This window comes from Vulpes vulpes, chromosome 14, assembly GCF_048418805.1.
Source record: "Vulpes vulpes isolate BD-2025 chromosome 14, VulVul3, whole genome shotgun sequence".
In the NCBI taxonomy this organism is placed as follows: Eukaryota; Metazoa; Chordata; class Mammalia; order Carnivora; family Canidae; genus Vulpes; species Vulpes vulpes.
This window is the reverse complement of record NC_132793.1, coordinates 61,331,254-61,351,401: the sequence shown is the minus strand read 5'-3', so window position 1 is coordinate 61,351,401 and position 20,148 is coordinate 61,331,254. Positions and strand designations below refer to the sequence as shown.

At 35.2% G+C, this 20,148-nt stretch overlaps 1 pseudogene; it reads left to right on the top strand.

Moving 5' to 3' along the window:
* The window catches only part of LOC112915474 (ubiquinol-cytochrome c reductase complex assembly factor 2 pseudogene), a 336,465-nt pseudogene that overhangs the window by 227,062 nt on the left and 89,255 nt on the right, over nt 1-20,148 (top strand).

Below are 20,148 nucleotides of genomic sequence, written 5' to 3'. Positions count from 1 at the left end.
TTATTTTGGACTACATGTTTAAGTTGATTGTCCCAGGTTGGGGTGGCAGGTTTTCTTGACAGTTTCTTTCCCCAAGATGTCTCTTTCCCGAATTGAAGGCTCTTTGTATGTAGTTAGAGCTTATTATCTGCAGAATATGCCTAAGGGTGAGTGGGTAAGGTAAACTAAGCTCATATCAGCAGTCTGTATTTTTCCCAGGAAGCTTACCTAATTTCTTTAGGTGCCTGTGCTGTTTTTATCTGGGAGGAATGTATACCAAGTTGCCTTTTATTCTGTACACAGAGATCCTGGAGTGTGTTTGTGTGTGAGAGAGAGAGAGAGAGGGAGAGAGAGAGAGAACTAATGCAGCTATTTTATTGAAGGACTTTCAGTACCCCTCCCCCCCCATTTCTCCTCTCCCCCACTATACCTGCTCACTCTGAGCTAGGAGCCTTTCCAAAGTCCCATTAAAATTGGGTTCTGCTCTTCACTGTGGCTCCCTTCCTGTTCTGTATTGCAGCCTCCTGTGCTCCATTTCACTTAACACAGCATTTTGTCTGCTTTCTAGTCCTACTTATGTGTTACTTTAAGTTACAAAAAGGAGTAAAAACCCTCAAAAGCCCAACCAAGATTCAAATTTCCTCTCCAGAGATGGAATTCTTAACTTTTATGCTATATTGCTTCTCATAATTATGCCATTAAAAAAATAAATCTCCTCAAAAAATTAAAAATAGATCTACCCTATGATCCAGGAATTGCACTACTGGACAGTCACCTAAAAAATACAAAAACACTAATTCAAAGGGATATATGCATCCCTATGTTTATTGTAGTGTTATTTACATTAGCCAAACCATGGAAGCAGCCCAGGTGTCCCCCAAAAGATGATTGTATAAAGAAGATATGGTGTGTATGTGTGTGTGTGTGTATATATATATATGTATATATATATATTTATAGGAATATTACTCAGCCATGAAGAAGACTGAAATCTTGCCCTTTCCAACAACATGCTTAGATTTAGAGAGTATAATGGTAAAAAAAAAAGTCAGAGAAAGACAAGTACCATAAGATCTCACTCATATGCAGAATTTAAGAAACAAAACAGATGAACAAAGGAAAAAGGGAGAGAGAGAGAAAGAGAGAGAGAAACCAGTAACAGAATCTTAACTATAGAGAACAAACTGATGGTTACCAGAAGAAACGTGGGTAAAGGGAGGTGGTAAAGAAGAGATGGAGATTAAAGAGTACACTTACTATGATGAAAATAAAATAAAATTAAATTAAATTAAATTAAATTAAATTAAATTAAATAAAACCCATGAGGATAGAATAAAGTTGGAGCATCAAATAAAAGCTGATGAAATATGGTCTTAAAAATAAAGACATTTTCAAGAAAAGACTCAAAAATGAATATAGTTCTATAGTGATGAGGAGGGCTGAATTATGAAATTATGGTCATGCAATTTAAAATATTTTCAATGGAAAGAAAATGGGGAGGCAGGTAGAGAACCTGGCATATTTGCAGGTAGAGAAGCTGTCTAATAAAGCTGGAAGATATCTATGTAAGTGGTGGATGAGAGAACATGTAACTAAGGGGAATACAAAGGTCTAGGATAAGAATTTCAAGAGAGTTAAAGCCAAAGATTAGCTGAGGCTTACAAAAACCACTAGAGACAGCAGCAGCAATTTTTAGTGCTATTTTCAGAGCAATAGATAGATGAAAATTATAGGTCCATTGCTTGAGAATGATGGTATCATGTTAAAAGAAAACACTACACATCCGCTTTTCTTTTGCCTATACCAAGAAGAATATCTTTAAGCTGACAACATTGAGAGATCATTGCATTAAGAGGTCGTTGGTACACACAATGAAAGGAGTCTAATGATAACAAATATTTTTGATTAATTCAAATCCCCAGATCCTGGCAATTTACATTTTAGGCAATATTAATTTGATCATAGTACTACCATATTCTTTGAGAAATTTTGGAGAACAGGGAAAAAATTCAAAAGAATGGAGAAAGGTACTTATGACCCTGAGTTTCAAAACTTCCCATCCCATCAGTGTCATTCTTGGTTATGTATCTTGCTGTGCCAATGGAATATGAGAGGTAACATTAGCTACTTCCAAGAAAAAATCATTAGGAAACACTGTATTTTCTGCCATCCCTGTTGAAAAATATGTTATTAGTGTTTTGAATGATAGCATAGATGTTATATTTCTCAATTTACACAATATAGGACCCATTACATAAGATACTCTCAAGAAAAGGGAGTAGGATGGAAAAATTAGAACGAAAATGATATCTGTTGAAAAGATACTAAAGCAAATGTGAAGCATATCTTCAGTGAAGATACTGAAGCAAAACATTTCAAGTTAGAAATGTTTAACCTGAATAAATGTGTCACTTAAAGTTGTATTTGTAAACATCAGTTGTATTGAATGAAGGAGAGCTGCTGCTTTGTGTTTAGGTGAAACCAGATAGCATGGAGTGGTCCAAACCTCAAATAACATTAGAGTGCTGCTGCCTCTATAAAAATGAAGGGGATCTGAAGCTATATTAACAGAGTTGGGTGTCCAGATTATCAATATTAGTATTATGTATTAATATTATATCCAATTCTTGGCACTAATTTTTAATAGGAATGTTGATAAAATCCAAGGATGTTGGGATCAGTTTGCTGAGTGGAGTTGGGCAGGTAGAGCTAGTGGGTCTAAACCTAAACCAAAGGAAAGGGATGATAAGGGAAAGGCTAAAAGAGTAGGGTACAATTGCAGATGTGTTCATATCTAAGGAGGGAGCAGGCTAAATTTTTATATATCAAGATCTGCTTGGCTGCTTTTGACCAGACCACTGCTTTCTTAATCAAGCCTGCTTCCTGGTGATATTAAGTTATAAATACATAAAAGAGACATACTGAATAAATGCACATCATGAAAGATCTGTCTAATCCTGGATGATCAGCAGGATCACTCAAGGACCTTTAAAAAATGCAGATATCAGGCCTCACCTCAGACCTCTTGAACCATTACTTCTGGTGGTATACTCTGGGAATCTGTGATTTCATAAAACTCCATCAATTCTAATGATCTTATGATTTGGGAGCCACTGTGTCTTGTGATATGGTTGGTGTTCATGAGGTAAGAGGTGGATTGGAGAACATTAGTATATTGTCAAGGGAGGCAAAGCTAGGGCAGTGGTTCCCAGATTCTGGTCTTTGTGGACAGTGCAACTTTTTTTTTTTAAAGATTTTATTTATTTATTCATGAGGGAGAGAGAGAGAGAGAGAAAGAGAGAGAGAGAGAGAGAGAGAGGCAGAGACACAGGCAGAGGGAGAAGCAGGCTCCATGCAGGGAGCCCGATGTGGGACTCAATCCCGGGACTCGATCATGCCCTGGACCGAAGGCAGATGCTCAACTGCTGAGCCATCCAGGCTGCCCTACAGTGCAACTTTTAAAAGAAATGGGGTTCATCATCATAGGATGGCTGACTTTCTAGTAGAACAAACCAACCAACCAAGCAAACTCTTATCCTTATTGTTCCATTAGAAAGCTGCCTTTAAAAGTTATGTCTGAAACAACCAGTTATCTACACATCAATACAAACTGTAGCTTTGAACTGTTTTTAAAACAAAATTTGCTTTGAACTTCCAAGAGAAATTAGCCTCACATGAGGAAAAGAAGTCATGGGCCTAATTATTAAATATGGATAAGTAAACTTGCCAAACAGATACCATGTTTGTGCCAAAATTTTTTATTTACAAGATCCAAATGACTCATTCATTCTTTCTTTTTTTATTTTTTTAAGATTTATTTATTTATTATTGAGAGAGAGAGAGAGAGAGAGGGACACAGGCAGAGGGAGAAGCAGGCTCCCTGCAGGGAGCCCGATGTGGGACTCCATGCCAGGTCTCCAGGATCACACCATGGACCAAAGGCAGACGCTCAACCACTGAGTCACCCAGGGATCCCCTGACTCATTCTTTCCAATACCAAATCTCACGTTGGCTTAAAATAATGTTAAATATATGTTTATTTCTGTGAAAGAGAACTTTCATTGGGCCTTTTGTTACTTTGAAATGATTTTTTATTTTCATGAATATTTCATTCCATTATAGCTTGAGTGACTATCTTAGTAATAGAATTATCAGGGAGACTGCAGAGCAGCCCAAAGGTCCTCTTACTTTGTAGAATCTGCAATTCTGATCCATACTGTTGTTTTTGTTGAGTTTCTATCCCAAGCTTCTCTGTATAGATTATCTAAAAGGCTTTCAACTGTTGATAGGAGGCTAGGCCCTGAATTACAGGCATAATAAATTCAACTGAAGCCATCAATTAATTGAACATATAAACATTGCTAAAAGATTTTAGAAGGTCTAATACGTGAAATATTATTTTCCTAATATCCTTTGAGCCATTCAACCCTTTAGAAATATATTTTCATAAACTCATTTCCTTTTCTTCTTTTAGCATTGAGGCCCTATTTGCATATTATTCATTTATATGTTCAACAAAAGCCTAGTGGGAGCTAACAGTTTACTCCAGGCATGGTATTTACAAAATCCCTGTTCTTATGATGCTATGTTCTGAAAAGGAGAAAGCGATAGTAAACTTGCAGATAAATTAAAAAAATTCATCTAGTGACAAGTGCTGTAAAGAAAAATTAAATGGGATCAGAGAATTGTTGGGGGATCCTCCTTTAGATGGAATAGTTTGGAAAAGGAGGCAATATTTGAAATAAGCCTTATTCACTGTGGGCAGCTGTGAGAGGAGAGCTCGAGGGAGCAGCAATAACCAGTGCAAGGCCCTGAGGCCAGAATAAGCTGGGGAATTGACAGGCCAGTAGTACTACTGTAATGAAAACTCGCAGGGCACAAAAGATGGTTAGAAATAAGGCAAGGGCCAGATAAGGCAGGATGTCACAGGCTATGGTAGGAGTCTGAATTTATTCTAAGTGTGATAGGTTCTAATCAGAGAGTGATATATTTTTACAAAGTATTTTACAAAGATAACTCAGGCTCTGTGTAGAGAATGGACCCCAGTCAAGTAAGAGTGGAATGAGGAAGACTATCTAGAAGCTGTTGCATTAGTTTGGTCTAGAGATGATGGCTGCTTGTTAGTGTAAAGCTTTCGACTGAGGAAATGTGTATGAAAATCACACGTATGCCCCTTTCAGCAGACATTCTCAATCAAGAAGGGCGCATAAATGACGTTTACAACCTGATTCAACCTAAACTTGTATTTTCCAGCCTAAGGCCCACATGGCCAGCATTATCATTAGTTTCATTTCTCAGTTCTTAGCCTTCTACTTTCTTCAATTGAGGACCACTAGGTTAGATGATGGAGCAGGACAACTTGGTCTTTATCAGGCTGAATGGCATCTATCCCAGTAAAAACCCAGAGGCCAGCCCTCAATTGTTCTTGCCATTCTCTTTTTTCTTTCCACAGGCTTTTTTTCCCAGTTTCTTCCCCCGAATTTTCTGTCCCCAACACAAGTTCCCAACTCCTCTGCTGCTGTCTACTCTAAAAGGATGTCAATTTTTATGCTGTTGTTTTGAAGGATTTATTTTTTGTATGTAAAGGAATACAGAGATGAATACAAATAAAAATACAGAAAACTTAATTTATTTCACCAAAGAAAGGGGAAGTGAGGAAGTTACCTATCCTTTTTGTTAAATCTTAAGGACAACCGGAGGGGATGGAACATGTTTTGAACCCTTTTTTTTAAAAAGGGAAGTTATGTTGACATGGCTTTTGATAAGAATATAATAAAATCTAACATGTATTGAGCTATATGCCAAGCAATATTGTAGGTGTTTTCTTGGACCAGTTCTCCTCTAGTTATTCTTCTTCACAGATGAGGAAACGGAGGCTCAGCACTATGAAGTGATTGGCTCAGGGTCCTACAGGGAGTGAGGGGCTAACCCAGGATTTTAAGCCAGGTTTTTCTCTTCTCTAAGCTATGTTTCCTCTCCAGGTGAGATGACTTGGGAATCTGCAGTGAAAAGAGACTTTGCAGGTGTGAGGCTGAAGAATCCCTCACCAGGTGTGTGCAATGCCTCCCTCACTCCTCATGTGGCTTTAACTCCTCCTCCAGGTCCTCTATGCTTGATGCGCTTTTTACCTCTGGGCCTTACTTTCACCTTATTTTTCCTTAATCTCCCCTTCACGTAGCTGTTTACTGAGAAGGATCTCTGTAAGTGTGTGGTTGCCAAAATTAAAAGAAATCTGTCCCCTAATTTTGTCACTAAATTTCTGACTCTGATGGTCCCAATATTCGCTTGCTTTAAAAGCTGCTGTTTCTCTGTGGGTTCTCTCCTTGTGTCTGAAGGGGCAACCAGGAGAGCAGAGCTTCCTAAGCTGGAGGGACACAAAGCTTTCCACTCTGTGGTTTGTCCCCATACATGCTGAGATGTTCATTTATCACCTCAGCCATCTCACAGGTATACTCTTGGTCACAGCAGGCTCCAGGAGATTACTTGTCTCGCTACTGAATTTTCTTTATATGCTTTTTTTTTTTTAAGTATGTTTGAAATTATAGTCTTGAGCTTTCCTTTTTCATACACAAACTAATCATTATGAAACCCAATAATGATCCCTGAGAGAAAAACCACATGGTGCACAAGGGCTCAGACGTGGGGTGAGGGTGTTGGACAACAGACATCGTTCCCGGACCTGTGGACACAATTCTCTCCGGGGGGTCAGTGCACTGCATTTTTATGACTCGAAGCTATTTTTTTTTCAGGATATTACGCCATAGTTTCCGCAAAGCACAAATGTGTGTTGTAATGCCTATTTTGCATGTGCCATATCATTCCTGAGCCTGAAGTCTCAAGGTTTGAGCATCATGTATTATTGATCTGATGATTTGACTTTAACACAGGAGAAGAGAAAGTTTAAAGGACTAGAAAAATCGGAAACAATCCATGAGATTAAAGGACTGGTTTTCTGTAATCCCTTTGACAAAAATCCTTTAATATTTTATTCTTACGGGTTATGTGACTACCAGATGGTTAACTTGATTATTTACCTTAGAGTATACAAAAGAGCATGAGGGAGAGATTTCTTTCTTTCTTTCTTTCTTTCTTTCTTTCTTTCTTTCTTTCTTTCTTTTTTTTTAAAGATTTTATTTATTTATTTATGAGAGACACACAGAGAGAGGCAGAGACACAGGCAGAGGGAGAAACAGGCCCCTCACAGGAAGCCCGACATGGGACTTAATCCTGGGTCTCCAGGATCATGCCGTGGGCCCAAGGCAGGTGCTAAACCACTGAGTCATCCAGGGATCCCCGAGATTTCTTTTAAATTTAAGATATAAATATGTTTTATCTCCAGGAGATAGAAGATAGGTATACCTGAGCATTTTACTTTTGAAAGACAAAGATTTTGGTGCTTAGTTTTATTTTTTTTTATTTTATTTTTTTAATTTTTATTTATTTATGATAGTCAAAGAGAGAGAGAGAGAGAGAGGCAGAGACACAGACAGAGGGAGAAGCAGGCTCCATGCACCGGGAGCCCGATGTGGGATTCGATCCCGGGTCTCCAGGATCGCGCCCTGGGCCAAAGGCGGGTGCCAAACCGCTGCGCCACCCAGGGATCCCTGGTGCTTAGTTTTAAAGCTAAAGCAGTTTTCTTCTTGGGCCAAAATTAGAACAAGGGAAAGTTCTGGCACATATACCTCTCAGAAAAAGCTGGCAGATCTTACTTTTTATTTTCTAGCAGAATCTGCTCTTAAGACTCAAGTACTCTTTCATATCATAGTGGTAACATCTCTTGATCTCTCACAAAGAAAGTTGTAGTTGGGGGATCCCTGGGTGGCTCAGCAGGTTTAGCCCTGCCTTCAGCCCAGGGAATGATCCTCGAGACCTGGGATCGAGTCCCGCATCGGGCTTCCTGCATGGAGCCTGCTTCTCTCTCTGCCTGTGTCTCTGCCTCACTCGCTCTGTGTGTGTGTGTGTCTCATGAATAAATAAATAAAATCTTTATAAAAAAGAGAGAGAGAAAAAAAAGAAAGTTGTAGTTTACCACACAGATCAAGTCTTTAGGTGAAAGAAAGGAATCTCCTGAGTCTGATTTATCTGTTTACTTCTGTTTAAAAGTTTATATTATACTTTGTTCCAAAAAGGAGATTTAAGGCTATGCATCTTACAATAAGAAAAAAAGTTAAAAATAAATAATTGAGAACATTAGGATGACTTTAATATTGAGAATTCAGGGGTTTAGGGAAAAATGAAACTTTTTGTTGTTTTGTTATTGTTATCAGGGATTCTTATTTTACCTTGAAATCTTAGCAGAGCAGAGGTGGGATGGAGTCACCAGCTCCACTTACAGCAGAGTGTCTTTCAGCGTTTGTTAGATAATTTATGGTGAAAAAATATTTTTTTGTATTTCTCAGCTTGGTTGGGGCATTTAGTACAGTTTACTATTCCAGGTTTAGTTCTTTAGTAGCCCTCTCTTTGGTTATTTATTAACCTCCCTTTAAAGTACAACTTAATCGTTCAAGGAAGGTACAAAGTTCAGCTAATGTTTCTATTGTTCCAAATAAGATAATATATAAGGCCACTGTATAACACGAAATGCCTCCTAAAACCTAAAATTCATATAGAAACAATTAGCCTGTAAGGAACTGGCTCTGAATACCAGCATTATACAGGGTAATCCTGCACTAACAGAAAAATGCTGCCCACATTAATGGTGTGTTTATATGATACCTGTGTCCCAACTAGTTTATATGTTTCGTTTGTAATATCCACCTCCTCCTCCTCTTTTGCTATCCTTATAAGGACAGGATGCCAAAGGTGATCAGAAATTCCCTAGGGAAGCCAGAGGAAGAAAGCAGTAGATGTCTTCCCCTCTAGAGATAGGTCTATTATGCAACTCATCAAGAATGATGATTGCTTAGGATCCAAAATTCAGGCTGAACACAGGGCTTCAGGTTTTCCCCTCATTTGGAGTAATGAAAAAAGTAGCCCTAGAAGACCTGAGTAAATTTCTAGGCACTATGTTTTCAAAATAGTAATAGATCATATGTCTCTCACCTGCCCTCCCAGAACCTAGAACAATACCTCCTTATCCTTATGTGTTTAGTATTACTTGTAAAATGAATGTAAAACGAAATCTCCCTTCTGAAACCAAGTTTCTGAGAGTCAGTGTAATGAGAGCTCTAAGGTACTTCTTAGGTATGAGAAATCCTTCAATTTATACCCCGTTGACTGAAGATAAACATGCTCTTAATCCTTATTATACTGTGTTGGTTAAGGGTACTCAGTTCTGGAATCAAGTTGCCTGAATTCAGAACATGTATTAACCACCTAGTAGCTGTGCAAATGTGGGGAAGTTACCTAGCTCCTCTGGGACTCAGTTTTATCAACTGTCATGTTAGGAGAAGTAAATGATTTATGAAGTGCATAGTATGAGATACCCATAGCCTGATAAATATTTGACAGCAGTCACAGTATAGTAGCTCGAGCCTTGAAAAAGCCTCCAAACCTATCCGCTAAAAGGAAGATTCTTTGTGTCTAGAAGTAATAGGAACTTCAAGGAGTTAGAGACAGATTCTCATCTACCTGTGGCTTTTTAAGTCATGTGATAATTAAAAGAATGTTGAAAAGGACTGTTTTCCAGAAAGAATTAGGCAACCATTCAAAGTATTTTGAGTCAGAAATAAATATTGGTAGATTTCTCTCTTTAAAGAGATTTTTAGAATTATCTCCAGTAGAATGAAGAGTTTACAGATTTTTAAAAAATTAAACATCTTGGAATATCCTAAATATGAGATTTTACTTTGAAGGTATTTTTCTTTAACAAACATGCCATTCATTCAGCAAAAAATTTTTAAGCAACCACTATATGCCATGCATTATGTTAGGTACTAGGGAGAAAAAGTGAAAAAGACACGGTTCCTGTTCTAAATGAGATTAGAGAATCTAAATATTCAGATAAGCAATGCCCTTCAAAATAGTTACCCTTATTTCCTGCACATTTATTCCAATATTATTGCTTTTGATGCCTTCAAACAACTCTTGGGCAGTGCCTTCTTACCTGAGCCACCCAATGCCCGAGCCACGCAAAAACAGCAGTGGCCTCTTCACTTTTTGGAAAGACTAATAGTCAGTGGACATTGAAATACCTCAAATCTCCTTTATTGGTTGAGCAGCCACAGCTCAGAAACTCTCAAATGCCCACCTGGATGCCCACTGCTAGTTTGTCTTCTAGGACCTTCTAGAACACCTCACAACCCAGCTACTAAAAAGCTAATACCTGGATTTTGGTCAGGGTCCTCCAGGACCTTGCTCCAGTGACATCTGTTTCAACTAGTTTCTGTCCTGCCATACTTTTTGTTGAATACTTTGAGTATCACCCCTTACGTAAAGTATCACTTTGTATTTTTCTCAATCCTTCTTTCATATCTACTTCATTCTACCTGGTACATCCAGGACCCCAATCCTATTCTAGATTACTTTTAGCTATGGATAAAGATCAACTCTAAAAGACAAAATTTGGCTGCCTATGCAGACATTGTTTAAAATAAAAAGGAACAGACTAAAGAAAAATTTAAAAGAAAGATTTTGATATTGTTCTGTGCAAAGGCAAATGTCATTGAAGTTAGCCCGTGGGCTCCCAAGATGACTACTCAGAGGGGATGACATCATTTCTTAGGTAAATTCTGGTGCTTTTATGAACAAAAGCGATAGTATCAGGCCAATTACTTTATAGTCACATCTTGCATTTTAGATGAATGTCTAATTTTAGAAGAGTTGTATTTAAAGTACTAAAACCTTTAGTTATGAGCATTTTTAAAACAGTATACTTTTTTCAGCTAATATTAGCACATGTTAGCAAAATGTTATATATAGGGAGTATGGTAGGTATGTTTATATCAGTAGCATTTTGGAATTTCTAATACTGAGCTATAGAAATAACAGTGAATATCTATAGGATTCAGAATTATTTAAAATTGTAAAATGTGGAACAGTTATAGAAATTTTTGTTGTGGGAAATGTGAATAGAAACATACGTTGTTGTAAAATATCCTTATTTTTAAATAGGATTTGTATGATGGGAATATAAATTTATTTTTATTTGTTATAAGACTCTCAAAAAGCAAAAACACAAATCAACAAAAACAAAACAAGACAGAAAAGACTTTCTGAAGACAAAATTATTTATTGGTTGGTGGGACACAGTTTTAAAAGAAATGAATATCTGATACCTGTGCTAAAGACAGACTGGATGTTAGGTCCCATAGCCTAGAAAATTGATAAATCATATATAGCTAACTTTCTTACTGGTTCAGCTGCTAAATCTTTTGTGTGAAAATCAGTAGATTTTTTTCATAACGATAGTAGATCCTATAGATAACATTATTTCATTCTATAACATTAACCTCTGAGCTAAAGTTTATTTGTTGAATGAATGTATGGATGATCAGGGATAGGAATGACATTTCTTTTGGATCATTTCTTAGAGTTTCATTTCTTTTAAAGATAATTTTTACTTATTTTTCTTGCAAAAATAATTACAAGTTGATAGAAAATTTTCACAAATGAATTGAGTAAAAAGATTACACACTAAATAATCATTAGCATTTTTTTGTATATTGACACCTATTTTTATATATATGCATTGTAAGTATGTGTGTTTTCTTTGGTTTACAAAAAAATCATACGTACTTTTTCTTTTATATAACATATTGTGATATCTACCCATCTATGCTATTAAACAGTGTTCTATAGCATTATGTTGAGTGCATAATATTCTACTCTAAGTTTATATTGTAATTTATTTCACCAATCTTCTGTTATTGAGCATTTAGGTTGCTTTTAATCTTTTGCCATTGTGTTGTAGGGACATTTGGCTATTCCAAGAGTTTTAAATCATTCTTGTGTTATTTTTCCCTTGGACAGTTAAGCCTATGGATCCTTTCTCAGAATAATGTTGGTGGGTTGTTTTTTTTTTTTTTTTTGGCATAAAAACGTAGGGTTACAGAAGAAACCAATTAAAAAAATCTGTTTAAAAAATCTATCAAATATTTTTAAAATTTATGATATATGTATTTCATAATATCAGTGATATACTCATGTGAGTATATTAAATAACAAAATATTAAATATTTTATTTAATATTAAATATTAAACATATTAAATAACAATATCTAGTGGCACATCTAATAACAATCATAATTTTAATTAGTGATGAACATAAGTGAACTTTGAGATACCTGAAACGATTAGAATGCAGTATAAAAGTAGCTTTTATGTTCCATTTATTTCATTGTAATTTGTTGTTTACATCAATAATAGATGGAAATGCTCCATTTCAGCCAGGGGTTAATGAAAATAAAGATGTGAATTTTTTTCCTGTCCAAACTCACAAATAGCTTGAATTTTATACAAGCATCTCCATAGCCACAAGACCTCAGATTAAGAACCTCTGTGAACATATCAGATTAATTTGAAAGTACTGAACATAGTAATAAGGGAGAAGTAGGTACGTTCCCCAAAGATTAGCAATATGGGCTTAAAAAACCTAAATGGTACTAGCCTTGCTAAAGCCAATGGATGTTGAGAATCATAATCTGTAACACAAATAGACCAAGATGATGAGTAATGGTGGAAGAAACCTAGGAGTTGTGGGAAGCTAATTATGAGTAGGGTTTCAAAGGAATGGAAGAGCAGAGAAAAACCCTGCTATTTCAGGCTTCTAATGAAAAGACATTGTGTTATTGAAAAGGGGAGAGTGAGCTTTCCTCTAACTTAGTGAAACCCAAATGTACCAGCCTCAACAACCAGTGACTACAAAATATTATCATATTTCCTCTGAAACCCCAAGTAAGATAAGCTCCAGTCTCACAGACCAGCCTGATTGCTCAAAATTGGCACCTCTCTCAAACATTCCACCAAATTTTCCTTCATTCCAAAGAGTGCTGTTTTGAGGATATGCAGGATGGATCAGGTCTTATATGTTCTTTCATTTGGGAAAAGCCACTACATGTTGCTTCTGTTGTCAGTGACCCTTGTGAAGTTGATCTATAAAGATGTTAACCATCTTTCTGACCTGGTTTTGGGTGGCATGGGTCCTTTCTGTATCCTTAACTACTGAGCAAAAACCAGTTCCTCTTCTAATTCTTTACAGCACAGACCAGGCTGCAATTCCCACAAAATTTCATCCAACGTGAGAGTGGACCAGAGTGATATTGGTAAGTACCACACAGAATAACCGTGTATCTACAATAGAGCTTCTAGGACAGCCAGGTCTCAGGATGGCTAAAGGGATTTCTTACTAGCTCAGTCTGGGATAGTTTAAATATTCCCAAGAGACTTCCATGGAGAAGAGAGGAAAACCTCTTTCCAGTAAAAATCTCATTCTGGAGTCCCCATTCCTAGTTCAGACCCCTCTTGGGATTGACATTGGGAATGCCATATGGGAAAGACCCCAGCTCTACCCATAGGAGTTGACCCACAATTTATTAGTTCAGCATCTAAACATTCTGAATTATTTAGTCCTAAAAAATATCATGACTAGAAATTCAAAAGTGCAGCCTGTTTTTGTTTTTTTTTTTTTTTTTTTTTTGGTTTCTTGTATAGCATGTGAAGCTCATTTTTATGTATCACTTTTATAGTCTTTAAATTGAGTCTTCTGCAAACAACTACTGTGACAGGACAAACATCTTCATGTCTTTTACTCATTTTCTAATTGGATGGCTTATTTTTTAACTGTTGAATTTTAAGTTCTTAAGATATTCTAGTAAACAGTCCTTTGTAAAATATGTAATTTGCAAATATTTCCTTCCAGTACATAGCTTGTCTTTTTATCCTCTTTATGGTCTTTTTCAGAGCAAAAGTTTTTATTTTGGTGAGGCCCAGTCTATCAGTTTTCCCTCTTACAGACTGCATTTTTGGTGTCATGTCAACGAATTCTCCTTAGATCTCAATCCCAGAGATTTTCTCTTATTTTTTTTCCCTAACATTGAAAAGGTAGTATAGTTTCACATTTATTTATTTATTTATTTATTTATTTATTTATTTATTTATTTAAGCTTTACATTTAAATCCATCATCTATTTTGGGTTAATTTTTATATAAGATGTGAGATTTAGGCCAAGGTTCTTATTTATTTATTTTTCCATAGATGTCCAATTGCTCCAGCACCATGGGTTGAAATGCTATCCTTTCCTCATTCAATTGCTTTTTACCTTTGTTAAAAGTCAGCTGCCATATTTGTGTGAGTCTCTCTCTAGATTTTCTATTATGTTCCATTAATCTGTGTTTCTATGACTCCACCAAGACTACACAGTTTTGTTTATTGTAGCTACACAATAAATCTTTAAATTGAGTAGACTGATTTCTCCCCCATTATTATTCTTTTAAAAAAATATTTTTAGCTATTCTAGTTCCTTTGCCTTTTCCCTTATATAAAGAATAATCTTGCCTATAATGACAAAACTTCTGGAAATTAGTTTATACCTATGCACTTGAGCCTTGAATAACACATAGATTTGAACTACTCACATTTACTTGTACACCTTTTTTTAAAAAATAAATATAGTATAGTATTCTAAATGTATTTTCTTTTCTTTATGATTTTCTTAATAACATTTTCTTTTCTCCAGCTTACTTTATTGTAAGGACATAGTATATAATACATATAGCATACAAAATATGTGTTAATAGAGTGTTTTTGTTATAGGTTAGGCTTCCAGTCAACAGTAAGCTATTAATGGCTAAGTTTTTGGAAAGTCAAAAGTTATATGTGGATTTTTGATAGTGTGAGGGGTCAGCATCCCTAACACCTGTGTTGTTCAAGGGTTGACTGTATATGAATTTAAGAAGCAAGACCTTTACTGTGTCTTTCATTCCATGAACACAGTATGTCTCTCCATATATTTAGATATTCTTTGATTTCTTTAATCAACATTTTGCAGTTTTCAGCATACAAATACAATATAGTACTATAGTGTTAGATTTACACATAACTATTTCATTTTTTGAAAGATTGTAATTGGTATTATATTTTTAATTTTGATGTTCATTGCTAATACATAGAAATGAAGTTGATTTTTTAAGTATTTATTTTATATCCTGTAGTTTTGCTGAATTCATATATAGTTCCAGAAGTTTTCTTATAGATTTCATGGAATTTTCTATATGGGCAATTATGATCTTTGAGGGAAGGCATTTAGTGTTTCATAATTATGTATATCAGCTTTATCAAATTGAAGCAGTTCCCATTATTCCTACTTTTTGAGAGTTTGCATCATGAATGTCGAATTTTATCAAATGCTATTTCTCATCAAATGATATGATCATATAATTTTTTTTCATTAGATTATTAATATGGTAGATTACATTGACTGATCTTCAAATATTGAAGTAACCTTGCATCCCTGGAGTAAATTCTCCTTGATCATGGTATATAATTCATTGTATTTATTGCTGACTTCTGTTTCCTAATGTTTTCTTAAGGATTTTTACATGTATTTTTATAAGTGATATTGGCCTGTAGTTTTCTTATACTCACATTGTGTGCTATCAGGGTAATATTAGCTTCATAAAATGAATTGAGAGTGTTCTCTCCTCTTCTGTTTTCTGAAAGAGATTGTATAATATTGTTTTTTAAATTATCCTATAAACATTTGGAAGAATTCTCTGGGGACACCATCTAGGCCTAGAGATTTTCTTTGAGCTTTTAAATTATGAATTTTTTTAAAATATTTTATTCATTTATTCATGAGAGACACAGAGAGAGAGAGAGAGGCAGAAACACAGGCAGAGGGAGAAGCAGGCTCCATGCAGGGAGCCCGACATGGGACTCGGTCCCGGGTCCCCAGGATCACACCCTGGGCTGAAGGCGATGCTAAACTGCTGAGCCACCCAGGCTGCCCTAAATTATGAATTTTTAAATTATGAAATAACCATTTCCTGAATAATTGTTGGACAATACAAATTATCTATTTCATATTGGGTTAATTGTGGTGCTTTTCAAAGAGTTGGTCCATTGTATATAAATTGTCAGACTTATTTGTGTGCACTTATTCACAGTATTTCTGTATTATTCAGGGTCGGTCATATCCCTTTTTAAACTTCTGGTATTGGTAATTTGTGGCTCCTTTTTTATTCCTTTGCCAGTCTTGTGAGAGATTTGTCAATTTTACTGATCTAAGAGAACCAAATTTTGGTTTCATTGATTTGTTTTTTATTATTTCCTTCTTCTATTTATTTTGGGTTTGCTTTTCTCTTTTCCTAGGTTCTTGAGGTGGAAACTTAGATTACTGATTTGAGACTTTGCCTCTTTTCTATCGTAAGCATTTAATGCTATATATTTCCCTCTCAGCATTGCATTAGCTGGATCCCACAAATGTTTCTATGTTGTACTTTCATATTCACTCTGTTCAATGTAATTTTTTTATTTCTCTTGAGGCATCTTCTTTGAGCCATGTGTTATTTAGAAATGTATTGTTTTTCTTTCTGTTATTGATTTCTAGTTTGCTTCCATTATGGTCAGAGAATATACTCTTATGATTTAGATTTTTGTAATTTGTTGATTTTTTTTTGTGGCCTGTGACATGGTCTATCTCAGTGTATGTTCTATGGCTCTTGAAAGAATGTAAGTTCTTCTCTGGTTGGGTGGACTGTTCCATAAATGTTGATTAGACTCTTTTGGTTGATGGTGTTATAGAATTTTCTGTATCCTTGCTGATTTTATCTGGTTTCTGCCAACTGTTGAGAGAGGAATTCTAACATCTCTATAGTTGTAGGTTTGTTTGTTTTTCCTTTCATTTACACCAGTTTTTGCTTCAGATATTTTGTAGCTCTGTTGTTTGGCTCATACGTATCAAAGACTGCCTTGTCCTTCTGATGGATTGACCATTTTATCATTATGTCATATCATTCTATGTGGTAAATCTTTGCTCTTAAGTCTACTTTATCTGATATTAATATGACTATTCTTGCTTTCTTTTTATTAACATTTGCATAATATATCTTTTTCTATCCTTGTACTTGCAACTTACTTGTATTATATTTAAAGTGTTTCTTGTAGACAGCATATAATTGGGTCATGTTTTTTAATCTACTCTGCCAATTTCATTCTTTTAATTGGTGCATGTAAGTACTCTTTTATCTATAAAATTTACTTCCTAAATATTAAGTAAATAATGCACACAATTATACAAAATTTGAAAGACACCAAAAAGGACATGTTAAAAAGTCAGTCTTCTTCTATCCTTCCCCCCAGTCTTCCCATCCCCTTCCCAAGAGGCAACCATATTCTCCAGTTTCCTGTTGTCTTCTGTCAGACCAATCTACACAAATTCAAACATTTCTAGGTCTATATATTTTTTCCTTAAAAGGAAAAAAACAAAAAAAAAAAAAAACAAAGTGTATACATTATTCTACCTCTTATTTTATTTATATACTTAATAGCATTCCTTGGAGAACTTTCTATATTAGTATATATAGAGCACCTGGGTGGCTCAGTTATCTATGTGTCCAACTCTTGATTTTGAGATTAAGCTCTGCATCAGGCTCCAAGCTGGTGTGGAGCCTACTTGGGATTCTCTCTCTCTCTCTAAAAGAATGTGGTTGGTTTTTTTTTTTTCTTCTACTTTCAAAAGTCTTAAAAGTCAGTGTCAGGAAGTGTGCTCTTTTATACAAGATTACATGTGAAAATCCTCATGAGTTGAAAGCATTAGTCAGTCAGAATGGATAATATAATTTATGATAAAATAAATTATATATATTGAGCTTAAATAATATATACTTTAGAATAAATGTGATGGAAATCTATTCTTTGTAAGTCATATATTTCCAAAGAGTTGTGAAGTTATTTGGCAATGAAATAATGGGGTGAGACCAAGAAAAGGAAAGACAGTATTTCTAGTCAAAATATAGCTCCTGGAAACTTTGTAAAATACTTCATGCCATTATTTTCTTATATACCCAAATGGGGGAAAACCTACTATCCCATGAAATAAAACAGAATTCTGGACTTGGAATTTTCCTTTGTCTTTTATGAATTGCAAAATAAAGAAACTTCTGAAGGGAGAATGATTAATCTATTTAACAAATATATATTGGATACCTATTATGTTCCAGACACAGTTCTAGTCAGTAAACAAAGCAGAAAAAGTCTCTACAATCTTAGAGCTCGCATTCTGGGAAAAGCAGTGGAGAATAAAGAAAACAAAGGAGTAAAAACCAAGAAAAAAAGCAGGTAGTGATATTAATTTTGAAGAGAATAAAACTGGGTTATATGTTGCAGAGACACTGGGAGATTGTTTTATGTTTGATGTTAGAAGATTCTGTTAACTGAGAAGCCCAGGAAACCATGTCCATAATCCAAGAAAAAGTCTTTTGCTTACATTGCTCTAGTTTGCTCTGTCCTCCTCTGACCTCCTACTGGCTAAATCCTTAAAGCCACAGCACAGTCCTACATTCTTGGTACAGCCTTCTGGGATATTCCTGCCAGGAGAAAGAAAGTGCACCTGATGTAACAGCCACTGTAAGTACTGGACTGGAGAATGATCTGATTGGCCCAGTGCAAGAAGGGTTGGAGAGAAGAAGAAACCACAAGTAGAAAGGCCAGAAGAGGAAATTAAGCTAAATATATACTATCTCAAGAATATTCCCAGAAATTACTGTTAAAATTAAACATCTGCTTACAATGGAATACTGTATAGCAGGGGTTCTCAAACCTTATGGTCTAATGACCCTTTATGCCCTTAAAATTATTGAAGACTTTAAAGGGCTTTTGATTATGTGGATTATAGCTTTTCGTGTTTGCCACATTATGACTTAAAATTGAGAAATTTAAAGAATGTTTTATTATAAATTCATTTTAAAATAATACTAAACACATTGCATGGTAACATAACAATTTTTTATAAAAATGGCTTTATTTTGCACAGAAATTGCATGAAAATAGAGGTGTTGTTTTACGTTTTACAATCTTTTTACAACCAGATTGAGAAAATAGCTGGTTTCTCATCTCTGCTTCTCTATTTGATTTGTTGCTAAATGTCTAAAGTATATGAAGAAAATGCAGCTTCACAAAGGTATGTATGTATGTATGTATGATAAATGTGGATATCCTTCTTTGATACTACATTAAAACTTGACAAGTAATAGTTCCTTAAAAGTTAATTGTGATGTGGATTCTGGAACCATCAATAAATTTTTCATACTCTGTCATTGGTCTATCCTACACTTTGAATTGATCTTTTACCAGTGCTTGATTTGTATTATGCATTGGTTATTTGGAAAATATTAATTCACCGAGTTATACAGAGCCTTCAAATGCTTACATATTTCCTATATTTTAAAAATCACATACAGTAAAGCCTTTAAATGTTGGGAAGCTGTCAAACTCATGATGACGGACATGATTTACAAAATTTTAGTTTTTGTTTGTAAGTTGAAGTTTTGTCATTGACTTCAATTACTTCTCAGTTTTCCCTGAAGTTAAGGACTCCTTTCATTTATTTTTAAGAAAATGTCTGCCAAATACCCAACTTTCAAAAACTATAGTTTTCTTTTCAGTCATTCTTTCAAGTGAATTTGTGTTCCATGACAAAAGTGACTAGCTTGCAATTCACACTGCTTTTCTTCATGAGTTTTTTTTATCTATTATATTTCGGTTTGCAGTAGAAATATTTCATATATACTTTACATCACACAGAATATTAAAAAGACATGTACTCAAGTGTTGAGAGCTAATGCAATTAATAATTTGTTTACTAAGAACATTATTAAATAAAGTTAGCATTTTTTTTCTTTTATGGTTTTGTTCACTGGTAGTGCATGGTGTTGAACAATGATAGAATGATGACTGGTACAGTTTGGTGCCATTGCTTTGATTTATTTTTTTTTTTTTTAAATTTTTATTTATTTATGATAGTCAGAGAGAGAGAGAGAGGCAGAGACACAGGCAAAGGGAGAAGCAGGCTCCATGCACCGGGAGCCCGATGTGGGATTCGATCCCGGGTCTCCAGGATCGCGCCCTGGGCCAAAGGCAGGCGCCAAACCGCTGCGCCACCCAGGGATCCCTGCTTTGATTTATGTTAAGGTACCAGCAATTTTACCCACTTTTGCTTTTGTACCATCAGTACAAATATCAATACAGCAAAAGGGACAAATTATATCTTACTATATTTATGGAAATGGAAA